The sequence below is a fragment of the Carcharodon carcharias genome, chromosome 2, assembly GCF_017639515.1.
Source record: "Carcharodon carcharias isolate sCarCar2 chromosome 2, sCarCar2.pri, whole genome shotgun sequence".
In the NCBI taxonomy this organism is placed as follows: Eukaryota; Metazoa; Chordata; class Chondrichthyes; order Lamniformes; family Lamnidae; genus Carcharodon; species Carcharodon carcharias.
In genome coordinates, this window is record NC_054468.1 from 121,206,212 (window position 1) to 121,214,511 (window position 8,300).

Sequence of the window (8,300 nt, forward strand, 5' to 3'; positions counted from 1 at the left end):
AATGTAGCAGCAACACCAGCAGCAACAGCAACAGCAGCAGCAGCTCCACCAGCAGCAGCAGAAGCAACAGAACCAGCAGCAACACCAGCACTAGCAACAACAGCAGCACCAGCAGCAGCAGCATCAGTGACAACAGCAACAACAGCCGCAGCAACCACGACAACAGCAGCACCAGCAACAGCAGAAACAACAGCAATTGCAGGAGCAGCAACAATCAGCAGCAGTAGCCGCAGCAACAACAGCAGCACCAGCACCAGCAACAGCAGCAACCGCAGCAACACCAGTGACAGAAGCAGCAACACCAGCAGAACCAGCAGAAGCAACAGCAGCAACAGCAACAGCAGCTGCAACAGCAGCAGAACCAGCAGCAACAATAGCAGCAGCAAAAAAAGTAGCAGCAACACCAGCAGCAACAGCAATAGCAGCAGCAGCTCCACCAGCAGCAGCAGCAGCAACAGAACCAGCAGCAACACCAGCACTAGCAACAACAGCAGCACCAGCAGCAGCAGCATCAGCGACAACAGCAACAACAGCCGCAGCAAACACGACAACAGCAGCACCAGCAACAGCAGAAACAACAGCAACTGCAGGAGCAGCACAATCAGCAGCAATAGCCGCAGCAACAACAGCAGCACCAGCAAAAGCAACAGCAGCAACAGCCGCAGCAACACCAGCGACAGAAGCAGCAACACCAGCAGAACCAGCAGAAGCAACAGCAGCAACAGAAACAACAGCTGCAACACCAGCAGCACCAGCAGCAGCAACACCAGCAGAACCAGCAGCAGCAACAGCAGCAACAATAGCAGCAGACAAAAAAATGTAGCAGCAACACCAGCAGCAACAGCAACAGCAGCAGCAGCTCCACCAGCAGCAGCAGAAGCAACAGAACCAGCAGCAACACCAGCACTAGCAACAACAGCAGCACCAGCAGCAGCAGCATCAGTGACAACAGCAACAACAGCCGCAGCAACCACGACAACAGCAGCACCAGCAACAGCAGAAACAACAGCATTTGCAGGAGCAGCAACAATCAGCAGCAGTAGCCGCAGCAACAACAGCAGCACCAGCAGCAGCAACAGCAGCAACTGCAGCAACACCAGTGACAGAAGCAGCAACACCAGCAGAACCAGCAGAAGCAACAGCAGCAACAGCAACAGCAGCTGCAACAGCAGCAGAACCAGCAGCAGCAACAGCAGCAACAATAGCAGCAGCAAAAAAAGTAGCAGCAACACCAGCAGCAACAGCAATAGCAGCAGCAGCTCCACCAGCAGCAGCAGCAGCAACAGAACCAGCAGCAACACCAGCACTAGCAACAACAGCAGCACCAGCAGCAGCAGCTTCAGCGACAACAGCAACAACAGCCGCAGCAAACACGACAACAGCAGCACCAGCAACAGCAGAAACAACAGCAAGTGCAGGAGCAGCACAATCAGCAGCAATAGCCGCAGCAACAACAGCAGCACCAGCAAAAGCAACAGCAGCAACAGCCGCAGCAACACCCGTGACAGAAGCAGCAACACCAGCAGCAACAGCAACAGCCGCTGCAGCTCTACCACCAGCAGCAGCAGCAACAGAAACAGCAGCAACACCAGCAGTAATAGCAACCCCAGCACCAGCAGCAACTGCAGCAGCAGCAGCAGCAACTGCACCAGCAGCAACATCAGCTTTACCTGAAGCAACAGCAGCAGCACCAGCACAAGCAACAGCAGCAACAACAGCCGCAGCACACCACAACATCAGCAGAACCGGCAACAGCAGGAAATACAGCATCTACAGCAACAGCAACAGCAGCAACAACACCAACGACAGAAGCAGCAACACCAATAGCAACAGCAACAGCAGCAGTAACATAAGCAGCAGTAGCGACAAAAGTAGTAGCAACAGCTGCAGCAGCAGCAGCAGCTCCACCTCCAGCAGCAGCAGCAATAGCAGCAACAGCAACAGCAGCAACAGGAACACCAGCATCAGCAACACCTACAACAGAAGCAGCAATACCAGCAGCAACAGCAACAGCAGCAGCAACATCAGCAGCAGCAGCGACAAAATTAGCTGCAACACCAGCAGCAGCAGCAGCAGCTCCACCACCAGCAGCAGCAACAGCAGCAGTAGCAGCAATAGCTACAGCAGCAACAACAGCCGCAGCAGCACCAGCAACAGAAGCAGCAACACCATCAGCAACACCAACAGCCGCAGCATTTTCAGCAACAAGAGAAACAAAAGTAGCAGGAACACCAGCAGCAGGAGCAGCAGCTCCACCACCAGCAGCAGCAACAGCTGCAGAAGCAGAAATAGCTACATCAACAGCAGGAGCAAGAGGAGCAGCAGAACCAACACCAGCAGCAATAGCAGCAGCAGCAGTAACAGCAAAAGCAGTAGCAAGAGGAAAACCAGCAGCAGCACGAACACCAGCAGCAAAAGCAGCAACAGCAGCCACAGCACCTGCAACAGCAGCAACAGCAAAAGCAGTAGCAAGAGTAACAGCAGCAGCAGCAACCACAGCCGCAGCAACACCAGCGACAGAAGCAGCAACACCAGCAGAACCAGCAGCAGCAACAGCAGCAACAGCAACAGCAGCTGAAACACCAGCAGCACCAGCAGCAGCAACACCAGCAGAACCAGCAGCAGGAGCAGCCGCAGCAACACCAGTGACAGAAGCAGCAACACCAGCAGCAAAAGCAACAGCAGCAGTAGCTCCACCAGAAGCAGCAGCAGCAACAGAACCAGCAGCAACACCAGCAGTAATAACAACACCAGCAACAGCAGCAACAGCATCAGCAAGAACAGCAGCAACACCAGCACCAACAACAACAGCAGCACCAGCAGCAGCAGCACCAGCAACACCAGCAACAACAGCCACAGCAACCACGACAACAGCAGCACCAGCAACAGCAGAAACAACAACAACTGCAGGAGCAGCACAATCAGCAGCAGTAGCCGCAGCAACAACAGCAGCACCAGCAACAGCAACAGCAGCACCACCACCAGCAGCAGCAGCAACAGAACCAGCAGCAAAACCAGCCGTAATAGCAACACCAGCACCAGCAGCAACTGCAGCAGCAGCAGCAGCTGCACCAGCAGCAACATCAGCTTTACCTGAAGCAACAGCAGCAGCATCAGCACAAGCAACAGCAGCAACAACAGCCGCAGCAACCACAACATCAGCAGAACTGGCAACAGCAGGAAATACAGCATCTACAGCAACAGCAACAGCAGCAACAACACCAACGACAGAAGCAGCAACACCAATAGCAACAGCAACAGCAGCAGTAACATCAGCAGCAGGAGCAACAAAAGTAGCAGCAACACCTGCAGCAGCAGCAGCAGCTCCACCTCCAGCAACAACAATAGCAGCAACAGCAACAGCAGCAACAGCAACACCAGCATCAGCAACACCTACACAGAAGCAGCAACAAAAGCAGCAACAGCAACACCAGCAGCAACATCAGCAGCAGCAGCGACAAAAGTAGTAGCAACACCAGCAGCTGCAGCAGCAGCTCCACCACCAGCAGCAGCAACAGCAGCAGTAGCAGCAATAGCTACAGCAGCAACAACAGCCGCAGCGGCACCAGCGACAGAAGGAACAACACCAGCAGCAACACCAACAGCCGCAGCATCATCAGCAACAAGAGCAACAAAAGTAGCAGGAACACCAGCAGCAGCAGCAGCAGCTCCACCACCAGCAGCAGCAACAGCAGCAGTAGCAGAAATAGCTAGAGCAACAGCAGGAGCAAGAGGAGCAGCAGCACCAACACCAGCAGAAATAGCAGCAGCAGCATTAACAGCAAAAGCAGTAGCAAGAGGAAAACCAGCAGCAGCACGAACACCAGCAGCAATAGCAGCAGCAGCAGCCACAGCACCAGCAAATTCAGCAACAGCAAAAGCAGTAGCAAGAGGAACAGCAGAAGCAGCACCAACAGCAGCAACATCATCAGCAGCAGCGACAAAAGTAGTAGCAACACCAGCAGCTGCAGCAGCAGCTCCACCACCAGCAGCAGCAACAGCAGCAGTAGCAGCAATAGCTACAGCAGCAACAAGAGCCGCAGCAGCACCAGCGACAAAAGCAGCAACACCAGCAGCAACGCCAACAGCCGCAGCATCATCAGCAACAAGAGCAACAAAAGTTGCAGGAACACCAGCAGCAGCAGCAGCAGCTCCACAACCAGCAACAGCAACAATAGCAGCCAAAGCAACACCAGTAACAGCAACACCAGCAGCAGCAACACCTACGATAGAAGCAGCAACACCAGCAGCAACAGCAACAGCAGCAGCAACATCAGCAGTAGCAGCAACAAAAGTAGCAGCAACACCAGCAGCAGCTGCAGCAGCTCAAGCACCAGCAGCAGCAACAGTAGCAACAGCAGCAATAGCTACAGCAGCAACAACAGCCGCAGCAACACCAGCGACAGAAGCAGCAACACCAGCAGAACCAGCAGAAGCAACAGCAGCAACAGCAACAGCAGCTGCAACAGCAGCAGAACCAGCAGCAGCAACAGCAGCAACAATAGCAGCAGCAAAAAAAGTAGCAGCAACACCAGCAGCAACAGCAATAGCAGCAGCAGCTCCACCAGCAGCAGCAGCAGCAACAGAACCAGCAGCAACACCAGCACTAGCAACAACAGCAGCATCAGCAGCAGCAGCATTAGCGACAACAGCAACAACAGCCGCAGCAACCACGACAACAGCAGCACCAGCAACAGCAGAAACAACAGCAACTGCAGGAGCAGCACAATCAGCAGCAATAGCCGCAGCAACAACAGCAGCACCAGCAAAAGCAACAGCAGCAACAGCCGCAAAAACACCAGTGACAGAAGCAGTAACACCAGCAGCAACAGCAACAGCTGCTGCAGCTCTACCACCAGCAGCAGCAGCAACAGAACAAGCAGGAACACCAGCAGTAATAGCTACACCAGCACCAGCAGCAACTGCAGTAGCAGCAGCAGCAACTGCACCAGCAGCAACATCAGCTTTACCTGAAGCAACAGCAGCAGCACCAGCACAAGCAACAGCAGCAACAACAGCCACAGCAACCACAACATCAGCAGAACCGGCAACGGCAGGAAATACAGCATCTACAGCAATAGCAACAGCAGCAGCAACACCAATGACAGAAGCAGCAACACCAGCAGCAACAGCAACAGAAACAGCAGTAGCAACACCAGCAGCAACACCAGCAGAACCAACAGCAGCAACAGCAGCAACAACTGCAGCAGCAACAAAAGTAGCAGCAACACCTGCAGCAACAGCAGCAACTGCACCAGCAGCAACATCAGCTTTACCTGAAGCAACAGCAGCAGCACCAGCACAAGCAACAGCAGCAACAACAGACGCAGCAACCACAACATCAGCAGAACCGGCAACAGCTGGAAATACAGCATCTACAGCAATAGCAACACCAGCAGCAGCACCAACGACAGAAGCAGCAACACCAATAACAACAGCAACAGCAGCAGTAACATCAGCAACAAGAGCAACAAAAGTAGCAGGAACAGCAGCAGCAGCAGCAGCTCCACCACAAGCAGCTGCAACAGCAGCAGTGGCACAAAAAGCAACAGCAACAGCAGGAGCAAGAGGAGCAGCAGCACCAACACCAGCAGCAATAGCAGCAGCAGCAGTCACAGTACCAGCAAAGGCAGCAACAGCAAAAGCAGTAGCAAGAGGAACAGCAGCAGCAGCAACCACAGCCGCAGCAACACCAGTGACAGAAGCAGCAACACCAGCAGAACCAGCAGCAGCAACAGCAGCAACAGCAACAGCAGCTGCAACACCAGCAGCACCAGCAGCAGCAACACCAGCAGAACCAGCAGCAGCAACAGCAGCAACAACAGCAGCAGCAAGAAAAGTACAAGCAACACCAGCAGCAACAGCAGCAGCAGCTCCACAAGCAGCAGCAGCAGCAACAGAACCAGCAGCAACACCAGCTCTAGCAACAACAGCAAAAGCAGAAGCAAGAGGAACAGCAGCAGCAGCAACAACAGCCGCAGCAACACCAGTGACAGAAGCAGCAACACCAGTAGCAAAAGCAACAGCAGAAGTAGCTCCACCAGAAGCAGCAGCAGCAACAGAACCAGCAGCAAAACCAGCAGTAATAGCACCACCAGGAACAGCAGCAACAGCATCAGCAAGAACAGCAGCAACACCAGCACCAACAACAACAGCAGCACCAGCAGCAGCAGCACCAGCAACACCAGCAACAACAGCCACAGCAACCACGACAACAGCAGCACCAGCAACAGCAGAAACAACAACAACTACAGGAGCAGCACAATCAGCAGCAGTAGCCGCAGCAACAACAGCAGCACCAGCAACAGCAACAGCAGCAACAGCCGCAGCAACACCCGTGACAGAAGCAGCAACACCAGCAGCAACAGCAAAAGCTGCAGCAGCACCACCACCAGCAGCAGCAGCAGAACCAGCAGCAACACCAGCCGTAATAGCAACACCAGCACCAGCAGCAACTGCAGCAGCAGCAGCAGCAACTGCACCAGCAGCAACATCAGCTTCACCTGAAGCAACAGCAGCAGCACCAGCACAAGCAACAGCAGCAACAACAGCCGCAGCAACCACAACATCAGCAGAACTGGCAACAGCAGGAAATACAGCATCTACAGCAACAGCAACAGCAGCATCAACACCAACGACAGAAGCAGCAACACCAATAGCAGCAGCAACAGCAGCAGTAACATCAGCAACAAGAGCAACAAAAGTAGAAGGAACACCAGCAGCAGCAGCAGTTAGACCACCAGCAGCTGCAACAGCAGCAGTAGCAGAAAAAGCTACAGCAACAGCAGGAGCAAGAGGAGCAGCAGCACCAACACCAGCAGCAATAGCAGCAGCAGCAGTAACAGCAAAAGCAGTAGCAAGAGGAAAACCAGCAGCAGCACGAACACCAGCAGCAATAGCAGCAGCAGCAGCCACAGCAACAGCAAAGGCAGCAACAGCAAAAGCAGTAGCAAGAGGAACAGCAGCAGCAGCAACCACAGCCGCAGCAACACCAGCGACAGAAGCAGCAACACAAGCAGCAAAAGCAACAGCAGCAGTAGCTCCACCAGAAGCAGCAGCAGCAACAGAACCAGCAGCAACACCAGCACTAGCAACAACAGCAAAAGCAGAAGCAAGATGAACGGCAGCAGCAGCAAGCAAAGCCACAGCAACGCCAGTGACAGAAGCAGCAACACCAACAGCAAAAGCAACAGCAGCAGTAGCTCCACCAGAAGCAGCAGCAGCAACAGAACCAGCAGCAACACCAGCAGTAATAGCAACACCAGCAACAGCAGCAACAGCATCAGCACGAACAGCAGCAACACCAGCACCAACAACAACAGCAGCACCAGCAGCAGCAGCACCAGCAACACCAGCAACAACAGCCACAGCAACCACGACAACAGCAGCACCAGCAACAGCAGAAACAACAACAACTGCAGGAGCAGCACAATCAGCAGCAGTAGCCGCAGCAACAACAGCAGCACCAGCAACAGCAACAGCAGCAACAGCCGCAGCAACACCCGTGACAGAGGCAGGCACACCAGCAGCAACAGCAACAGCTGCAGCAGCACCACCACCAGCAGCAGCAGCAGCACCAGCAGCAAAACCAGCCGTAATAGCAACACCAGCACCAGCAGCAACTGCAGCAGCAGCAGCAACTGCACCAGCAGCAACATCAGCTTTACCTGAAGCAACAGCAGCAGCACCAGCACAAGCAACAGCAGCAACAACAGCCGCAGCATCCACAACATCAGCAGAACTGAAAACAGCAGGAAATACAGCATCTACAGCAACAGCAACAGCAGCAACAACACCAACGACAGAAGCAGCAACACCAATAGCAACAGCAACAGCAGCAGTAACATCAGCAGCAGGATTGACAAGAGTAGCAGCAACACCTGGAGCAGCAGCAGCAGCTGCACCTCCAGCAGCAGCAAAAATAGCAGCAACAGCAACAACAGCAACAGCAAAACCAGCAGCAGCAACACCTACACAGAAGCAGCAACACCAGCAGCAACAGCAACAGCAGCAGCAACATCAGCAGCAGCAGCGACAAAAGTAGCAGCAACACCAGCAGCAGCAGCAGCAGCTCCACCACCGGCAGCAGCAACAGCAGCAGTAGCAGCAATAGCTACAGCAGCAACACCAGCGACAGAAGCAGCAACACCAGCGACAGAAGCAGCAACACCAGCAGCAACAGCAACAGCCTCAGCATCATCAGCAACAAGAGCAACAAAAGTAGCAGGAACACCAGCAGCAGCAGCAGCAGCTCCACCACAAGCAGCTGCAACAGCAGCAGTGGCACAAAAAGCAACAGC

The 8,300-nt window shown here is 54.1% G+C and overlaps 1 pseudogene; it reads left to right on the forward strand.

Annotated features, from left to right (window-relative positions):
- The first annotated feature begins 2,323 nt into the window (after positions 1-2,323).
- On the forward strand, positions 2,324-7,359 carry LOC121288114 (annotated as a pseudogene).
- Positions 7,360-8,300: the final 941 nt, after the last annotated feature.